Source organism: Tauraco erythrolophus, chromosome Z (genome assembly GCF_009769465.1).
Source record: "Tauraco erythrolophus isolate bTauEry1 chromosome Z, bTauEry1.pri, whole genome shotgun sequence".
Classification (NCBI taxonomy): Eukaryota; Metazoa; Chordata; class Aves; order Musophagiformes; family Musophagidae; genus Tauraco; species Tauraco erythrolophus.
Genome location: NC_141496.1, coordinates 33,677,226 through 33,697,672, shown reverse-complemented (window position 1 = coordinate 33,697,672; position 20,447 = coordinate 33,677,226). Strand labels below are relative to the sequence as shown.

The following is a 20,447-nucleotide window of genomic DNA, read 5'->3' as shown; positions in this document are numbered from 1 at the left end:
CTGGGAAAACCAGAAAAGCTATCGTTACCTGGAAGGAGGAATCTGAGTGGCAGGTGCTGGAAGGCGACAAGTCAGGCTCAGCCCAGCTGGTTGAGCTGAGGGCCGTTGCCATGGCTTTTCAGCGGTTCTCTCAGGTACCTTTGAATTTGGTCACTGATTCTGCTTACGTAGCAGACATAACCCAACGCTTAGATTGTTCACTTTTGGAGGAAGTGAATAATGCGGCTCTGTTTTCACTATTGAAAACTTTGTGGTGTGCAATTCAAGCTCGAGTTCACCCATATTACATTTTGCATATTCATAGTCACGCCAGTTTGCCAGGTTTTATAACAGAAGGCAACGCCAGGACTGACATGCTAGCTAACCCTGCGTGGGTAGCGCCTCAGCCTGACAAAATTGCACAAGCCAAGGCATCGCATAGTTTTTTCCATCAAAGCCTGCATACCCCGCAGAAGCAGTTTCACTTGATGCCAACTGAGGCTCGGGACACTGTCAGCACTTGCGCTGACTGCCACGGACTCGCTGCACCTCTGCCATCGGGGGTAAACCCCAGGGGCCTAAATGCCTTGCAGCTTTGGCAGATGGATGTAACGCATATTCCTGAGTTTGGCAGGTTTAAGTATGTGCACGTGTCTATTGACACTTTCTCCTCAGCTATGTGGGCGTCTGCTCATACCGGGGAGAAAAGTCGTGATGTCATTGCCCATTGGAAACTCGCTTTTGCGGTCTTGGGCGTGCCTTTTTCTGTGAAAACCGATAATGGCCTGGCCTACGTCTCGCAGAAGACGCGGCAGTTTTTACACCTATGGGTGTAAATCATATTTTGGGTATTCCGCATTCTCCTACTGGCCAAGCCATTGTTGAACGCCCTCATGGTACTTTGAAACGTGTTTTAGATAAACAAAATGGGGGAATGCATGGAGAAACCCCACAGAGTCGCCTAGAAAAAGCATTATATACAATTAATCATCTTACAGTGCCACCAAATTCAAATAATCCTGTTATTTTGAATCATTTTCTTTCATTGTAGTCTTCAGGCGAGACACACCTGCCTCGAGCGAAAGTCTGGGTACGGGACCTACTCACTAAAGAGTGGAAAGGCCCGTGTGAGCTTATTGCTTGGGGTCGTGGGTATGCTTGCGTTTCCACAGATACTGGGGTACAATGGCTACCCGCAAGATGCGTTTGCCCTGACCTGAGGCACCAGAAGCAGAACAAGCAACCTTCAAATGATGGCCAGAATGTGGATCATCAATCAAATGATCCTTCTGATGGAGATAATGATAGAGATGTCGACCATCAGCCTGGTCCTTCTACAAGTAGAGACTGAACTTTAAGTTTCTTTTAGAGTCAGAATGGTAGAGCCCTTAAGGCTATTTAGAATTAATGACTGAATGTATAACTGGGTTTGCTAGATGTATCTCCCATGGCATTGCTGGAGAATCTCTCTGCCTGCTTTAAATTAGTCTTAAACAAAAAGGGGGAATTGTGGAGAAATTTTCCAGCTGCTGCAGAATCCTGTAAAAGTTCTTTCCTCATGCAGGCTAGCTGAGAAACACCTGTAGCTTGTTACACTGGGAAAGTTGTTTTGAAACACGTGTTGCAGCATTCAGCCAGTCACTCTGGGAGGTGGATGGTCAAGCAACAAATAGCCTTGCCTCATCTGGTGAACATCGTGATTTGTAATTAATTAAGGTGGGGCATTTCCTCCTAGAAGGTGGGGTGTTTCCTCCTAAAAGCAGGGCATTTCCCTCCTGAGTGATGGAGGTGCATTGGCCTGCTTTGGAGCTGTAGCCTGAAGCCTTCTCATTGCGACAGAGGTGCTTGCAGCACATGCAAGGGCAAGGAAAGGTGTCACGTTGGTCGGTTGAACTGCAGAGGCAGTTTTTGTTATCAGTGTTTTGGCTCTCTAAATGCATTCACACCTCTTCACTCTTTGCTTTTTTAAAACTGCAGAACAGGAAATGACAAAACGCAGTCGCTGATCCAAAGAAAATGACATCTCCCCGTATATAACTATCTTACGGTTCTGCCTTTTATGTTCTGATGCGCTGGACACGGAACAAAATTAATCAGCCAAGATTTTACTTTTAAGGAAAAACAGTGTAGCTCTTTGCTAATTACCGTAATTAATTAATGTCATCAAAACATTAATTATTTATCCTGCAGTAAACTCAGCAATCCACAGTACAACTCCCTTGACCCTGTGCTTATCACACGGATGCACTTATTAAGCAACCATGGGAGAATCTCGCTGCATATATTTCCCTTATTTCAAGAGCTGCCTTCATTCAGAGGGAGGCTGAGTGGGTCACTTTTTGGGCAACATCACAGGAATTCTGCTAACGATCTCTCAAGTGGGCAAACCTCTTCCTGCAGCTTTGCTTGAGACACAAACACTGGGAGCAGCCCCCCTGCACCACCAGCCGAGACCTCCCTCCTGTTCATGTCTGCACCAGTCCCCCTAAACTCACTTATTCCCCTCCCATATAATGGGATAACTCCTCCAGGAAAAAAAAATATATATATTTTTATATATATTTATATTCATATATATATATAATATTCATATATATATATACACACATTGCTAGAGCTTAGGAAATTATCTTTAAAGATGGCTGGATCTGACTGTGCCTTCTCTGTTCCTGACAGCCAACTGTTGGCAAACCAATACTTTCTATGGCTCAGTAACGGTGCTCTGAGAGCAGCGGCCAGCACGGCCAGCACAGGTCTTGCCAATCTGGGTTTGGTTGGTGCCAGAGCAGCCAAGGGCAGGGGATGCGATTCTGACTGCGCTGCAAACCTGCAGTGATGGGGAAATTTTTGAGATTTTTTTCTTCTGCAGGAGAACACTGATTGGCTGAAACTGAACCTGTTCACCCGCAGGAACTGTTTCTGAAGAACTGTGTGACGCAAAGCCCTGCTGGCAAAAATCCTGAGAGCCCTTCCGGACACTTTCAAATGAAAATTATTTTAGTTTTCCTGTTCAAAATCATTTAAATATAAAGTAATCAGCTTATACAGAATCACAGAATCATAGAGGTTGGAAAACACTTTGAAGATCAAGGCCAACTGTTAACCCAGCACTGCCAGTTCCATCACTAAACCCTGTCCCTAAGTGTCACGTCCACACGTCTTTTAAATACCTCCAGGGACGGTGACTCAACCACTTCCCCGAGCAGTCTGTTCCAGTGCTTGACAACCATTTCGGTGAAGAAATTTTTCTTAAAATCCAATCTAAACCTCCCCTGGCACAACTAGAGGCTGTTTGCCCTCATCTCATCACCTATGTATGCATTTATATCTATCTATCTATCTATCTATCTATCTATCTATCTACATGTAGAAGTACTAAAAAGTAAATGAGCCTTCTCTCCTCACAACTGACCAAGCCCAGGCACCAGCCCTTCCTTGCCCACCATGTGCTCCCATTCCAGGAGCGTCCTCCAGCCCAGGGGGATCTCGCTCCCATGTGTCAGCCCTTTGTGCAGTTTACTACACTGCTACCCGTGCCCTTGGTGCGGCGCATGGAGCGTAGGATCCTTCAGGAGGCATTCTCAGTGGTAGTGCCCATGTACATAATCCAAAAGACTGGATATCCAGCCTGCACAATCAGGGCAACAGCACAGGTAATTGAAAAGCATCAGTGTCTTAGATGTAAGCAAACTCTTAGCATTAGTTTCTACAACTTGTGCATGGCATAGTTATTCTTTGCTGTAATTCTTGTCTGAAATACTTTGTGCATAACAAAAAATAAAAATGTTTAGGGAGAGTTAGCAAGTTCTTTTAGATAAATTAGTTTTGGTTAATCAAACACTGAAAATATCTCCAACTTTGCGACAAACAACAAACACTTCAGTAAAAGACAAGTTCTCTTCCTTTAAAAAGATTTACAAAATCTGTAGGAGGGATTGATTATCATTTTCATGGTTTTACTTCCCCAACTCTCTTCTTGGTTTTATTCCCTTTAAGAAGGAAGGAAGCACGCTCAGGATACATGCTGCCTAACACTTTTCTTCCTTATGTAGGCACACGGACATGTACGTAAGCATTTACATGTAGCCACAGGTTCTTTGCAAGGCGTGAACACACGCCTTGCACACCCCAGTGACATAGTGCCGATGAGCAAAACCATGCACAGTCCACAAAAACAGCTGGGTTTTGTGATGACACCTCTGAAAGAGATTAGTTTTTAGAAAAAGAAAAGGAAGAGAGGAAACTTGTAAGGTACAAAGCCAGCTCCGCTACCGTCGCATGGCAGGCACAACGGCAGCGGCCGGGGCGGCTGCACAGCAGCAGGGTCAGGCAGGGAGGCCACTACCCTGGCCAGTGGGACACCGGCACACCGGCACCCACTGCTGACGTCCCTCTGCCCAAGGACAGTGCAGCAGCTCTGCCCGAAGCTGTGGATGGACAGCCAAGCCGGAGTCTGCTCCACCAACACCACTAGGGTGAACGAGGAGCCGACCACTGGCATACCGCACCTGCGTAGTCCTGCGCAGGCCGCCTGTGCCAGCAGAGCCCCTCGAGTGCCAACAGCTCCCGTCTGCCCTCGGGAAGGCAACCGTGCCCAGGGGCTGTGCACCAGGCTCCAACGTCTCCCCACGCCGCCGGAACATGGGCACCAGTCGTTACCATAACACAGTCGATTGTTCTCAGCGGTGCTCCAGCAAATAAAGCCATTAATTACGGTCTCTCCCTCAGCCGCCGTTGGCTGGAGCGGCAATCAATGTGCAACCCCTCATTGCCTGCTCTCAGGGAGCGGAGACAGATGCCATAAAAATGATCCGCAGCCCGCGCCGAGGCCCGCCGGCGCAGTGGCAGCAGGCTGTGCCCGGGAACGGCCGCCACGCTGCTTCGACACACCATGCCGTATTTATTTGGCCTGCCACAGCCGTGGGGGAAGACATCCCATTAGGCGATTATTTTTATCTTATAACGTCAATTTACTTATACTGATTGGCTTCCTGCCGCCAAATATCAATTAAATTGCAAATGCCTGCAGAAGCTTATTTTCTGTCTCTTTCTCTTTCCCCCCACTTCCCTTCCTCCTTCTCTCTGCCCTTCTTTTCCTTAAAGAGAGAGAGAGAGAGAGAGAGAACCCTATGTTCGAACATAATTTAATTTATTTCCCTTTCCATATCTCAAAGGAAAATCTATATCTCCCCCTGGAAGGCCATTTGCCCTCTGTTATTGGGAGCTGAGGTATCACAGCGCCGGGCAATTTGTTTCAACCGACTATCGGCAGCCCATCAGGACTGCTCAGGACCTCTGCCATCCCAGTGCAATTGTATCTGGTATTGCCATTTATGATTTGTTTTCAACAGTCGCCAGCACCCACCCGACGGCCAGGTTTCGGTTCTCACGTGGTGCACCCACCCCAGCCCACCAGCCCGTCTCCCACGATGCTCATCAGTTGCTGACAGAGATCTCTGCTTGTCCCGTCAGCAGAGACTCTCACGCACTCGGCAGCTGCCCCAAACAGCCGTATCTCAGGAGGCGAGGGGGTGGCCAGAGCTGCTGGAGGTTATACACCATTCCCACGACAAACAGCTGCATGCCATGTGCAGGCTCCGACACACGGCACCGAGCGCAGGGAGCAGGAGCCCGTGGGGCGGCTGCAGGGGAGCTCTGCCCACCTTGTGATGGAGACGGGGGCTGCATCTGAGTGTGCTCACCACCCCTTCCCACCGCAGCCACGCTTGGTCTCCTCTGCCCTGGCGGAACAATCTAACCACGGCACGGCACATCTTGGCGCTGCTGTACCAAACTGACGTGCAAGACACTCCCCCTTGCTGCTGCCACCTTCCAGAGCCAGAGATGACCGCCAGCACAAGGCCCCAAAACATCTCACTTGACAAGCGAACACCCCATTGCAGTGACCCACCACAGAGCACAAGTCCTGCAGCAAGAGGGAAAGGGGATGGGGCCAAGCCAGATACGGGGCTGGAGGCCTGGCACATGAGCATCGGTGACAAAAATGGACGTCCCGGCACCGACAGCTGTGGTGGGTGACCAGAAGACGAAGTGGAGCAGAAGTGCAATCAGAGGAACGTTAATCAGCACAACTTTTCCAGCTCCTGGTGCCTCAGTTTCCCCACTGGTGAAGAAAGGATGCTCTAACCAAACATGTAATGTAGCAAAGATCTCCCGTTTGCAAAGTCCTACCCACTACAAACTGCCTGTGGCGCATCCAAAAATTATTTGGCACCTTAGAAAAATGCAGGTGTGTTTATTCCAGGCTGGCCAGCTACCGGGGCAATTGTCACAGCACTTCCAATTATCTCCACAACCAGGTTTTGGGCAGAGGCTGCACAGGTATAGCGAAGGCTGATTTCGAAATCTGGGCCACGTATTCAGAAAGCCAGAGAACAAGGTACGAGGAACACACTGCTGTGCGTATACACACACATAGAACTCTCTCTACACGTGTACGTACACATATATACTCCAGGTATACACTTGCATAGTGACCGTCTACATTCCACGTGTCAACCCATATAGCCGTTTCCTACAGAGATGCCCATGAGAAAGCACTGCGGGTAAGAGGAGAGACCTCTGCGCCACTCGCAATGGCGATTACTGACGGGTTCGCTCAGCGCCTGATGGAGACGGCGCAATTGCCTGGCAGGTACCTCGCGGGTCTCTAAACAGAAGGCTCCAGAATCAATTTTGTGGTAACCGGGTAGATGTGACCAGCTTACAAACTCAGCACAGGCGTCAGGGAGCAAATTCCAGCAGCACCATTACTTTTTTTCAAATATCAGAGGTGAGGAAAGCCTCCCGGCTGGGCAAACCACAGGATGGAGCAGAGATGAACGATTTTGGCTGGTTTTCGTCTCCAAGGTGACAAACGGGTGCACAGCAGGCGCAGTGCCACGGCGGGCGGTGTGAGGCGATGCCGCAGCACACGGCTTGCACCGGAATATTCGTGCCTCTCCTGAAGCCAGGGCGACCCTAGCAAACGCAGCGGGATCGGTTCAGCCGGTGATCACCACCTCCATCGTGCTCTGAGGGACCTGCTCTGCGTGGCGACGATGTGCAGGGGGCAGCCCCCCACCCCTGCCCAGCGTCCCCTGCCCACCACGGCAGCTCCTCCCACAGCCCCCGCTTTGCTGGGGGAGATGCCACTCTGCAGGAGAGGGCCTGAGGGCAGGACGAAGGACATGAGCATCCCAGACAGAGGACATGAGCATCCCGGACAGAGGACATGAGTATCCCGGGAAGCACGGTGAGAACTCGTCCTTGGTGGCCACCGTCAGCTGGAGGCTCACACTGCAGCACTGGCCAGGCGAACCACGTGTGGATACCCCACTGCCAAAATCCACCACTCACGGAGTGGTCAAGCGGCACCAGTTTCACACTCAGGAGCCAAGTCACCGACTTGATGGCTCCATTTTCATCCACAGCATCCTCAGAGGGAGCGTACTCGGGAACCTACCATGGCTGCAAGGAGGCTCTGGAAGGGTGACCTGGTAAACGGGAACAAGACCAGGAGGTCCCAGAGGTTTACATTGATTTCACACACCCGACAGTAACTTCCCAGGGAACCACAGACAGATTTCCTAGCATTCCCATGCTCTGACCTCCCTCTTTAAAGTAAACTGACCCGCTAAGGTGCCATGGTGGTCAGACCATCAGGCGCCAAATGCTTCTGCAACACGGACCATGTGGGTGTAAGAGAGGGAGAATGGGAAGCCACACACTTAAGACAGTTCTCCCAAAAAATTCCTTGGATTCAAGCACGCCTATAATCGTGTTCCTCCCATCCTGGACCACCCACACCAGGCCGTGGCCACTGTCCACATTGCCAGCCAAGGCCATGATGGATGGGTACCATCCTTTGTCCCCCCACCTGGGGCTAGGCAGGAGAAGACGGGCTTTGCTGTGTCACAGAACCTCACTCTTCCAGAAGTGCCTCCTCTTGCCTCCTCCCGCCTGGAAGGAAACCTGGGACAGAACGGGGAGAAGATGGCCAGTGCCAGTTCTTGGGGAAGCAACTGGAAAACCGAGGAATCGGAGAAGAGAAAACCCACTACATGACTATTTCTTATTAGTTGACTTACAGAAGAAAAAAGTCAGGCACTGTCAAGCATGAAATCTTATTGGGACAATAGAGATGGAATTGCCACTGCTGACAGTAATGTTTACAAGGGCATCATGCGTCGGTGCCGCACAGCGTGAGACCAGCAGCCCCGTCCAGCTCTGTGAATTGTAACGAGAGACAAAACGTCCCATCTGGGACAGGTAGGAATTGTACCACCAAAAACAACCGCTCAGGTGTAAAATCCATTACAGGCAGACGGGAGGGAGCGTAGAGCAGCTCGCTGGCATGGTGGGAGGCTCCCGAGCTCTCTCCAGCCACAGCAGCTGACAAACACGGCCTCTGAGACAGGGAGACCACTCGCTGGCAGGTCTGTGGGCTTCCCTGTGCCCGCAGCTGACAACGGGCCGAGCAGAGGGAGCGGGAACGTGCCCACCCCCACACTGCAGGGGTCCAGTCCCAAAGCAGTGGCAGTCGCTGAAGGCTTTCCAGTTAACACGCCAGACACCACGCCAGCTGCCGGCGTGCAGGCACGCGCCTCGAGCCCTTACATCAGACCACCAAGAGATCCATACCCATCCGAAGGATCTGAGATTTCTGAAAGCATCCTGCCACAAAACCTGTCTGACTCAGAGGAACGGTGTTCAGGGTGGCCAGGCAGCTGCGGCACGCTGTACCCTATGACAACCACTGCTTGTTATGAGACCTTCCGAATGAAGAACCATCTGACATGCAAATGGCCCAGAGACAGCAGCGACAGGAAATTGTATTCCAAGGAAAGTGAAACCAGGAGGAATACTTTGACCACAAAGTTCAACAGTAATGGCTCAGCCTTACAAGGGGCTGGGGTTGAAATGTGTTTAGTCGATATAAGATCTTCTGGGGTCTTCACCTGAAGTGCTCAGCCCCCACACAGCCCTCAATGCACACACTATGTTCACCAACCATCCCACGGCTTCTCCCGTGGGGCTGCGCCTGCACTCTCATGACACAATGAAACGGGCAAGGAGCAGACGCATCCTGGCCGTCGGACGATGTGGAGATGTGGACTCAAAGGCCCTTCCACGCCGGCTCCCGTGGGGCAACGCAACATCCCGCACCCCGCTGGCTACTGCTGCAACGAGCCAAAACCAAGCTCTGTACTGAGAGATGGCCACCACTCAACCACAGCTGTCTTCTGGATGCCTCCTCACCCCAAGTTTGACTTTCAGATCGCATTCTTCACTTTTTCGACTAGAAGTTGGTATGATTCATGTAAAGCACCTGAAAGAAGCACCCTCCCTCGGTGACGTCACCGTTCCCACAAGAACAACATCCCTCCAGCGCCTGTCTGCTCTGCCCACCAGCGTCCCTGAAGCTCAGTCCTACAAGGACACCTTCTCTCCAGCTCTGCGCCTGTTTGCAAGATGTTGGAGTACAGTGACAACAGGGCTGCAGGAAGCTGCTGAACAGACAGAGAGCTGGCAACAGCTGCACATCCTCAGCCAGCCGGTGACTGGAGAGATCCAGGGAGCAGTGGATGCGGCCTTCAGACGTTTCACCACTTTGGCACCCCAGTACGTGGCTACAAGGTTGTTGTGTTATGAAGACGGAGCGTCCATGTGACCAGAGAGCCGTCACGTTTCACTGGTGTTAGTCCCTGACAGATTTCCAATACCCTGACCCCGCTGTAGACATCTCTTTTGCCATGCTGCAGATCAGTCAGGTCAGTGCCCAGCTGATCGCAGATTTTAACTGGATTTCCTTTCAACACCAGGCACCTCAGCTCAAGGCCCTTGGTTTCCAACCTCCACCTGTGATGTGGAACTGCAGCAGCAAAGGAAAATCAGTCTCCTGCCAGAGCCATAACCTCACAGTAGCTACCATAAGTATACTTTGACTACAAGCATCTCAGCAGATTTTCAGAGCAGATAAAACATGAGGAAACGCCACATTCAAGTTGTCTAGCCATCTGTCAGAAGAAAAGACATTGGCCACTCTCAGAAGTCCAAGCACTTTGACTACTCCTCCTGTCTCTGTAGTCATGGCCATCGTTATGTGGATAGTCAATGCCCCAGAAGTGAGAACGCACGAAAACAAGGAGGCAGCTGTGCAGGCACCTCCGCATACACGCCAGTCTCCACAGCCCAGGTTCATGAGGAAAATAAAGACAGCAAAGGCTGTGGTTCTGAAACTGACTCCAAGGTAGAGCTTTTGCAAAGTTGCCCCAGATCCATGGCTGGGTGCGTCAGCGCAAGGACTGTGCTTGCCCCTGTCATGGCAGGAGCCAGAGTGCCGGGAAACAAACCTCAGACCAGCTGGGACAGACATCCAGAGGTACAGATGGAAAAAAGAAGCCTGGCTGAACATGAAGTGGGAAAACAAGTTGAAATTCATCTTCTTGTGGAAGTTCAGCAAAATACCAGCGGAACGCCTCATCTATCAGACACATGTAGAATCATAGAATCATTTAGGTTGGAAAGGACCCTTAAGATCATTCAGTCCAGCCATTAACCCAGAACTGCCAAGTCCACCACTAACCCATGTCCCTAAGCACCACATCTAGATGTTTTTTAAATACCTCCAGGGATGGTGACTCCACCACTTCCCTGGGCAGCCTGTTCCAATGCTTGACAACCCTTTATTGGGGCAGTTAGGGACACCACATGTCTGGATTTTCCCAATTACATCTTCTTTTTCCATCTGCAAAGTCTGCTCAAGCAAAAAAAAAAGAAAAAAAGGAGAGATTTGTATATCTGCGCAGCACATCTGGATGTCCTGCCGTCTGCTCAAAGCTCCTGCTGATTGCTGATGGTGATTGCTGCTGTTCTACTGGGCTGCTGAATGTCTGGGACCTCAGAGAGCCACAGGGCATGCGCAGGCTGCCCATGCCTCGGGATGAGCAGGGCATGCAAAGCCTGGGCTCTGGAGGCTGACGGCACGTGCACGCGCCCTGCACACGCCAGCTGCGCTGGGGCCACCGCACACACACTGCTAAATGCATCTTACCCTGTTTCCATCCACAGTTCCACAGCTGAACAAGCCCCGGGCCAGGGCTTTGTGCTCCAGAACGGCACACAGCAAGTAAACCGCTGTCAGTCTGTAAGTACCACTGCTCTCTCCGAGCTCTGCTGTATGCTGGTCACTAAGCCATGACAAGTTTGTGAAGGTGCTCTTCTTGACTTGGGCACATCCAGACAATGTAGACAGCCCGTGGCCATGAGTCCAGCGCTTCTGTGAGCTGAGTACAATCAGCCACTCAGTAACTACCTAAAAACTACACAAGGTGCAAAATGCAGTCACCAAGTCTGGTGTGAATAACCCCACAGCCTGTGTTCCATTTCCTTCCAGAGTTTGTTGAATAATGGATGGACTCATAAATAGTGAGGCTGTTCTGCAAATTCTAGGAGAGGCCCAAATTGACGAGATTCAGTCAATACTGTGCAACCACCTCTAGCAATAAGTAAGCCTCGGTGCAGAAAGTACACACAAAGGCCATGGCAGACAAAACTGAACTGGAGAAAACCTCCATTTCCAGGACACACACGTTTTCCGGCTCTCACTGATTTTGTGCTGCCCACTTGCCAGGAACTTCCCGATTGGCAGCAACAGCAATTACAGCTTAAAATATTAATTCTGGCTCTTCCCAAAGCACCAACAGAAAAAGTAGCTTTCCGCTGTCGTTCAGGATTTCAGGAGTTTGTCGTTTGAGCAGGGAAATAATTCCGACTTAATAATACCGGTAACCTCGAATTGAGTTCTGCACCAGCTGTGGCAGCAGCAGATTTCAGCCCTACAAGGTAACACCAGCACTCGCACTGCGTTCCATGCAGCCATGGAGAAGGCAGCCAACCCGCCATCACCCACAGGAGAACCCAGTTTGCTGTTCCCCCAGGAAGAACAGCAGACTCAGGAGGTGGGATGGAGACCCTGGCTGGCTCGCACCCCGCACGGGTGCCCTCCCCACTATGCAGAGTCAACACAGGATGAGGCGACGGGAAAGTCGTTACTGTTTCCAAGCCTGACACTGAAATATGTGATACTCTGGGAGTTCCTGCTACCACGGAGGTGTCAAATTATTTACTTAATGCTTTGGCATTGGACCTTTCATGTGGGAATAGTCTGCAGCTGGCCAGATCTCTCTCTTCCAGGGCAAGCGCAGGCTGAGCCGCCTGTGGATCCCGAGAGCTCCCCTTACACGCTTCAAATCGAAGCATTTATTTTAACAGCACGGATGTATTCTGACAGAACCAAGCAATGCAGATATACACACAGAGTAAAAAGGGAAAAATTCAGCATCACACAACGCGTGCGACCCTCCTCTCACAGAAACACCTCGCTCCAGCACATCGTTTGAAAAGGAAGTCACAAAAATAACCGGGTACACTGACAAAAACCCAAACAAGTCTTTTCTTGGTTTTGTTCTTCAGTTCTCTCAAAGATCACTACCATCATCTGTGGTGTGGAAAGCTAATTGTGAAAGTCTGTGATTAATATAATATATCCATCCCAAGGCAAAACTTTTATCACCTCTCTCTGTATACTTATGCAGGCAATAGATACATTAGAGGTAGGTGCACACATGTTCAGTACACACAGGTACATACACGCAGTCAGCACTTCCTCCTCTCGGGATGCCGTCAATTTCTCGATAAAATCAGAACGATTCATCTCACTCATGACCTTTCTATTTTACTTTACATTAGCATTTGTAACAAACACCCATCAAAATTGACAAGTCCTGCTTTTCCATAAAACTACTTTTGCTTTGGAAAACACCTTCCTACAAAAGAATCCTGGCCGGCCCCAGTACTGACATCATCAGGACACTCTGACAAGACGTCTACCCCTAAACTGGATTTTAGCTAAACCGATATGAAGAGGTTATTCCTTGAAAAGCATCTAGCACTCGACAGCTCCTGATGAGAACAGCTGGAGCTACAGCGGGGCTGTAAGGAGCAGTGGAAGTCTGGGCTTTTCATTAACATAGCTCCAGGAAAATCCCCGCTCCGCCGACGCCAGTGGCAAACCGGCAGGGCTTCACCCTGGAGCTGGAGGAGGGCTCTCTTGAAAATAGGGGCCCCGGGGACTGCATTAGGAGAAAAGTGACAAACACGCTTGACGTGTGCACAAGACAGCCGGTAACCCGCTCACTCGGAAAGGGCAGCTGCGCTGGCGGGGAGTTTTCCTGCACTGAGCTGTGAACGCTTAAAACCATCCACGGGCGAGCATCATTGGCAGCTGGGGCAGGGCCAGCCCATCCCTCCAAACCCACCAAGTGTCGAGGCACGGGGATGTCCTTCCCCAGGAACAGCTGCCCACCAGCCACCACTGTCCGTCAGTCGTGCCCCATATCCGCAGGGATCCCAACGCACTTGCCCACCGGTAGCAGCACCCCAGAGCATGGGTGTGGCAAGGAAGGTGCACAGACGGCTGTGAGCGCATGGGACACTCCAGCTGTCCTACAGAGCTGCAGGGATTTGTCCCGGTGATGGAGGACCTCAGCCCGCAGGTTCCATCACCTGGCTGGGAGGAGGTTGGTCCTTCCCTCCTCGGAAACACCGCCCTGCCCCAGCAGCACCCATGGAAACACATCGCCCTTGAACACCTGAACAGCTTGGTGTTGAAATGCCTTTTCATTTCATTTTCATGAATTTAGATGTGCAGAACTTTCTCAGAAGCCCAGACTGCACCGTTTTAACGCTGCCGCAGCTGAGATCTGAACCGACCCACATTTATTCTTTTTTCTCTAGAATTTCATGACCAATGTCAAAACATTCTCTTTTTCTCTCAAAGAGAAATCCTCTGCCAGCTGAGCTCCACTTGTTAATGTCTGGGGTGACCAGCTCAACACCAATAACCCCATGGATGGAAGGTGGCTCTTGGGAACACCCAAGGGTTTTAGTCTCTCACCTTAGGGGAGTCAAAGTCCTCCGCCAACCACTCACCTCCCACCACAGGTGATACTGTCACTGCTGGTGTCAACCCAGCACCATCCATGGGTGACATCATCACTGCTAGTGTCAAACCACCAGCGGGGCCGGGGGCTGCTGCCACTTCAGCACATTCCGAATGCCCTGTGTAAGGTGTGTAAACGGTAAACGCAAAGAGTAAAACAAAAGCCCCAGTGTTGTGGGAAATTATATCTAAGGACTTAGGAAAAAAGCTTTCAGTGAAATTAAAAAAAATAATAAAACCTCCACCAAGCCATAGACTGCACTGGATGTAGCACAGATGAAGCCATCACTGCGATGTAACTAGCAAAGTCCGGGTCAGACTCTAAAAACACGATTTCAGTGCCCATGTGGTGAGGGAAAACTGTCTCTTTCGAGGAGCTAATGAACTGACGGGACAAACAGATCACCCCGCCCTGCAACACCAGGAAAGGACCCATGCGCACAAAGGGCAGTCTGCATCAGCAGGAGAAATTCCAATCAGTACTTGCTGACCCTGTGAAACCTCGTCCCCTTTGAAGGCTTCATCTCATTACGGTCATTGCAGTTATCCCAGGAGGAAAGGCAACGCCAGGGAGTGAGTGCTGCTAAAGCGGACCTGGCAATTACCAAAGCAAACCCCAGCACTTCCCTGGGACACTGGAGGGGGTTTCCTTCTCTTTAACCTCTGCACAGACTTGGTGAGTCCACCTGTTTCACGTGACCGCCCTCACGACAGAGTTTGGTTTCTGATTTCCATGCACTTTTCCACCGCTTCTTTCTGGCTGTCGCTGACTTGGCAGCAGGGTCTGCATCTGCGTGCCCCTGCGCTCCGGGCAGGCATTGCCCCGCCACACAGGACAGCCAGGAGGTACGGCCAGGCCCCCTCTCTGCTGGCACGGCAGCCCCACTGTGTGTCCCCTCCGCACTCGCCACTGCCCGGACTCGCCGTTCGGCACTTTGGCATCATAAAGTTCAAGTTTCTGTCAGCAGACATAACTTTCCCTCCATAACCTCCTGCTTTTTCCCCCCTCGCGGTCTTCCTGGTTTTGCCCATTTCCCTTGTGGTCCAGATCCCCAAAGGCTTCAGGCCTTTGCACACCATTTGCACAGTACAGAAGACCTCACAGAGGAGCTGGAGAGGACAGTGTTGATCCCCACCACAGACTGTCAGGGGTAAGAGATGTTGCAGGAACTTCCCTCAACACGGGACCTCGCCAGCAGTTAATTTCTGCACCAAACTCCATCACTCACTGGCTGCAGCGCATGTTTTCATCCTGCCAATGCCCCAGAGTGTGGACAGGCACTACAAACACATCCGTGGGCTCCTTCACCTCCCACGGTCTCATGTCAGCACTGCCCAACACCCCGCGGTTCCTGCCAGTGCTGTGACCCCTCGTTCAGTGAGTCCTCCCGACAGGGATGCTCTAATTCCCCTGGCAAAAAGTGCCTAAACCTGTTCAGGAAACTCCAAGGAGTAAGTACAGAGTGGGAGAAGATATGAACCCCTAATCAGGAGAGGAGCGGCTTTCACATCAGAGCAGTATCTCACCGGAGGTGTCCCAGCATGAGTGGTACCCCGAGAGCATCCACAAAACCAGGACCCGGGTCGTCTGCAAGCACTGCCTGTCAGGAAGAGGGGCCCATGGGTGGCCAGAGAAGTTCCACATCCTGGCCCTCGAAGACAGAAGAACAAAAATCCTTCACTGCCAGGGAAGCCACAACAAGATCTACTCAGTGTTTACAAAGACTTGGAAAGCAGTGGCTGGAAAGGGGGTTTACATGCTCAGGACTAAGCCCACGGCTGGCAGGGCTCTCATTATGACCTCTCCAGGTGCGCCGCAGATGCTCTCACCACCCAGGGCTTCAGCCCAGCCAGGACATCCCACGGCCCAGAGACGAGGTGGGAGCTCCCTGCTGCCAGGACGGATGGAGGAGACGGGCAGGACGGCAGGACCAAGACAGCAGAATGGGCAGATGTTTGTCTCCAGCGCAAGAAGAGAGAGCAGCAGGATGCCCCTGGGCACAATTCATGTGCTGCACGAACACAGTGCAGGTCACGGGGCAGACCTCAGATGGGGACAGCACTGTGGGCGTTGCACCTGACCACGTTGAGTGGAGCTGGGTACCAGCTGTGGGTCTGGCATTCAACGTTTAAAGAAGCAGAGCCAAACCAAAGGGGAAACACTTCAGGAGCCTTCCCTGCAATCTCCTAGAGCAGATGCCCTGGAAGCCACATTGTCCCTTGGCCACATGAGGAGATGACAGAAGACCCTGGCAGCACCTCTTCAGCATTGTGCTCCCTTTGGAGGCTGCTGACTGTCTGTCGTGCAGCCTCCAAGGCATCTACGCCCGCAGCCTTGCAAGTCTGTGCCTTGCTGTGAACGCAGCTTCTCATTCCTGTCCCACTGGGAAAACGCAGTTCAAAGGCCTTATACAGTGGAAAGACATGAAATGCAGAAATACTGTCTGTGTTATTAGTCCTCACTCATGTTTAGTCATGCTTGCTTTGCTTTTCCTGGTCCCTCTGTCCCCAGATGTGTGGTGGACTCGGCGAGCCCATGTCTGCATTTGAGCACTTACAGGTGTGTTCTCCCGCAGCCGCAGCAGCGCCGGCGCCAACAGAGACGTGCCCGGCATCTTCAGCACTGGGCAGGTCAGAGCTGCCGGGATGTGTCTCACCTGGGGCATCCCTGCATGAAAACGAGGTGACTGCAACATCAGACGGGTTTGTAAGGCACTGCATTGCACTCACCCCAGTTTCTTCTCATCCCCTTCAGCGTCCCTGCCCCTCTTGGAGGTTTCTCCTCCTACATAGAGAGCTGTAATCCAAATGCCTTTAAAATCACAGAGTCTACATTTAAAGGAAAGGCAGTTTTCAGAGAGTTGAGAAAACAGAGCACAAGCACCTACATCATCACACCAGATGCCAACAGCAACACAGGGTTATGGTTGGTGAGAATGGAACCAAAAAACTCATACGAGTGAAGGTCTCCTGCTATGCTAGTTTCAATTCCCCAAATGCCTCCACCGCTGAGAAGACTCTATACCAGTGAATTTGAAATATGGTCCGTGCAGCTGTTCAGTGCAGGTATTTAAATCTGCCAAATCTCTTCTGCAGCAAGAAGGAGTGGGTGGATGGGTAGCAGACACTCACATCCTGTGCGGCGCTTTGCCGAGGGTGTCCTGCTCGACTGGCTTCCAACAGCGTTTCCTGGCGAGGGCCAGGGCCAAGCCAATAGTTTGCAGTCAGGGGCTCGTTGCTGCACGTATCCTTCCACTCTAACCAGCTGCATCGACACGAGGGAAGGAAACAGCCCCACTGCTCTCGCACCTCCCAGGTCGCTGCCAGGAAACTCTCTCACCCGCTGTGCCATCACGCCGCATCTCGACTGAGCAGCGGAGCGATGCCACCCCCGGTGCCAACCCTGACGTTGGCAGACGCTGGCGGAGAGGACACCCGCTCGCACGTGCCAAGATCACGCTGGGGCGGTGCAAAGCACAGCAGGATGGGCAGGACAAAGCTTCTGCCTGTTCTGCACCAACAGTCTCTAGTTTAGCAGCACAGGTGCAGCATCAGCAGCACAACGGGCATCCCGGAGCAACTACCGTAGGCAAACAGATTTCTGCCTGGCTTGGCTGCTGCTCCTGTTCACAAACTGCCCCCAGTACCTGCCAAATCAGAGATTTCTGTGTGTTTCAGTGCTGGAAGTGAGGGCACGGGCATATTTCTGCACCAGTCAGGAGGTGTGTCTGGGACTGGGCTAAGCCGCTAAAAGGATGTGAATGTCCAGGGGTGCAGAACCAGGTGGTTGGTAGAAGACTAACACCTAGGCATGCAGCTCCTCATCAACATATGCAGTATTTGCTCCAAAGGTCATCACTCACGTGTAGGGAAATGGTTTTGCATAAAGCAAGTAAGGGACCTGAGAACAGAGATTCACGTAATTCTTCCAGTCTCTCTTGATAAACCCATCGGGAGCCGGTCACACCTCCCTGCAAGGATATGGGAACCAGGCCCCTTCCCCAGCCCCAGGCCAGCCCTGGCAGCAGCTGCGGCTGGAGCAGAGTAAAGGCAGTTGCCCGTGCCAAAGGCAAAGCCGGTGTGTGGACAGGAAGTGCTCAGACCAGCAGCTCCAGCGCTCCATTGACGGGCAGCAGCGGGCTTTGCGCAAGGCTCGGCGCTGCTCCTCCAGCAAGCTCGTCCCTGCGCCGCTGGCATCGCCCCCCACACGCTCCCCTCACCCCAGGGAGGTGACCACGCTCGGAAAGGGGCAGTGGGCAGAGCATGGGCAGTGGGGCTCTCGCAGAAGCAGGAGTCCTGGGCTTTGCCTTGCTTTGACAGAGATGTGTCTCTCTTGCAGAGGCAGCATCGGCTCACAAGGAGATCCCAGGTGAGAGTCATGTCCCATGCCTCCGGTACAGGTGTCAGCTTCAGGATCCCTCTCAGCTGGGACAGTATGAACAGGCCAGGAGCATCACTCTGCTCCTGTAGCCCTTCTGCCCGCTCTCCTGTACCTGCCGAGCTCTGTGGGATGGACACCAGGGCTGGGGAGAGAGGAGCAAAGGGAGACAGGGGGGCGGCTCTGCCTTGTTGTGCTTTGGCCTTTCGTTCCCCATGAGATCCTCAGATCCTCCTCTAGAGCACTCACACCCCAGAGACCTCCCTCACCCTCAAAACGCACCCTATGCATCACTGGCCCACGCTCCTGTGTGCCTGCTTGGGGACGCAGGTCCCTTCGCCCTGCTCACTGCTCACCAGGGATCACTTAATCCTTAAATCAATAAAGCTTTGACTTTCAGACAGGGGATACTCAGCACTTCCCAGTAACGCGGACCCTGTCAGGTGTCCCCTTATGGGACCACCACCAGCCACCGAACTGCCCATACACAGCGCACTGAAACCAGTCCTGGCATGGCCGCTGGCCGCAAGCGCTGGACGGAGCACTCGGCCCGCTCTAACTCAGGGTCTCGTTGCCCACCCTCGGCTTCCCTGAAGCATCCTGATCACTGGAAGGTGGCTCGGCAGGATCACTGTGCACATCCCTGCCACACATCTGCGCCGCTCCAGCCCTTGGCTGAGCTGCAGGGCCAGGCAACGCACAGCCACGAGGCTCGGAGAGGCAATCTGCGGGCGAAATGGAAAGGTGCTGCCCAGAGACCGCATCTCCGCCTCGATACGGAGCAGCCTGCTCCTGTGTCAGTCTCCAGTAGCATGTCCTGTAACCACAAGTGAAAGCAACTGATCCCCCACCAAGGAACATCTGCTCCAAGTCCATGCTACAACAGGGAAAAAAATGACACCTTCAGCTATATAAACCAATAAAGACTGTCTGATTTGGTTTGCCCCTGTTGCTACCCAGCAAGCTCCCCACTGGGTTAAAGACTGGTGACATCTGCTAAAAAAATGTCAAGAGTGAGGAGAACAAAACCGGGTAATGAATTACACCAAGCACTCACTGCAGCTGGAAGCCGGAGGGGCGAATCCACCCTGTGTCTCTCACCGGCTGAAGGAAGCCGGGACCACCGGACGAGTGTGGCACAGGCTGCAGCTCCAGGAGATGTTGGCAGGGAGATACAGCAGTGGGCACACCCCTTGCAACAGCTACTGGGAAACGGCGCGAGCTGGTAAGAGACGCAATGCGAGGGGCTCGCTACAGCCGTAGCCTCTCTCCGGCTCTCTGGAGTCGGGAAATGGCAAAGTTAACTCTGCCCCCTTGTGCATCTGCATCACGATACAGGCCATAATTAGAAGACGACATGCTTCTCTTCTGCACGGTAGAGGCTGGCATACGCGGTCCACCTCCCCGTCACCTGCAGTGTGGAGCCTTGCGACAGCTCCGTGGGCACCTCCTTCCCACACACGCAGGGGGACCTTGGCTGGGAAAGGCTCATGGATGCTCCTGACATCCCCTCAAACACACAAAGACGATGAAGTATCTGTTTATGCCTCTCCAAATCTGCAGCCCTGGGCCTTTGATAAAAGCAGTTTAAATAGTCTGCTGAGGACAGCATTGCTGTCCGGCTTATGAGCTCAGAAGTTGTGACTCATCCTGCCAAAATGATGGGGGTTGTTTTAGAAATCATGTGCTGTCTTGTAAAAATGAATGGGCAAAAGCTGGGGAATTTCTCAGCTCTGCTTCTGATCTTTCCAAGGAAACATGTAAATCTTTTCTCTGTAATTAAACCAGAGTCTTCAGTACTTGCAGGCACCCAAGAACAGGTGCTTCGGACAGGGCTGTGACGAAGTTCACCACAGACGGCCTCTCTCCTGCTGCAGCTGAATAAATACAAAATTTCAACCCTATCTGCTTTAATGCATATATTTATCTATGCAGTTGTGGCCTTGAATTGGGAAAAAAAATGAGACGTACAATCGCAGAGACAACTAACACTGGCACGTTCCGCAAATACCTGAACACAGGGAGCTTTACGCTCCCACCATCGGACCACTCTCCACATGGCTGAGATCAGCCCCACGAACCTCT

The 20,447-nt window shown here is 52.1% G+C and overlaps 1 protein-coding gene across 7 annotated transcripts in view; it reads right to left on the bottom strand.

The window, feature by feature from the left end:
* PAX5 (paired box 5) overlaps positions 1-20,447 on the bottom strand; it is a 144,197-nt gene that overhangs the window by 104,655 nt on the left and 19,095 nt on the right. The window lies entirely within an intron of this gene.